We start from the raw sequence: 314 nt of genomic DNA on the forward strand, positions 1-314 counted from the left end.
TTCAGTGAAGCCTGGGAGAGATTCAAGGGCTACCAAGTTCAATGCCCACACCATGGATTCTCTAAGGAGAGCTTGCTGAGCACATTCTACCGTGGCGCTCTTCCCAAGTACAGGGCCAGACTGGATATAGCTAGCAATGGTTTCTTCTTGGGGAGAACTGAGGAAGATGCAGAGGAGCTGGTTGACAACATGGTAAAGAGTGATGCAGTCTACAGTGGAGACCACGACAGAAGCAGTCGAACAGATGATAAGCAGACGAGGAAGGAGTTGAAAGCTCTACAGGATAAGATAGACATCCTCCTTGCTGATAAAGC

Source organism: Brassica oleracea, chromosome C1, assembly GCF_000695525.1.
Source record: "Brassica oleracea var. oleracea cultivar TO1000 chromosome C1, BOL, whole genome shotgun sequence".
Lineage (NCBI taxonomy): Eukaryota > Viridiplantae > Streptophyta > Magnoliopsida > Brassicales > Brassicaceae > Brassica > Brassica oleracea.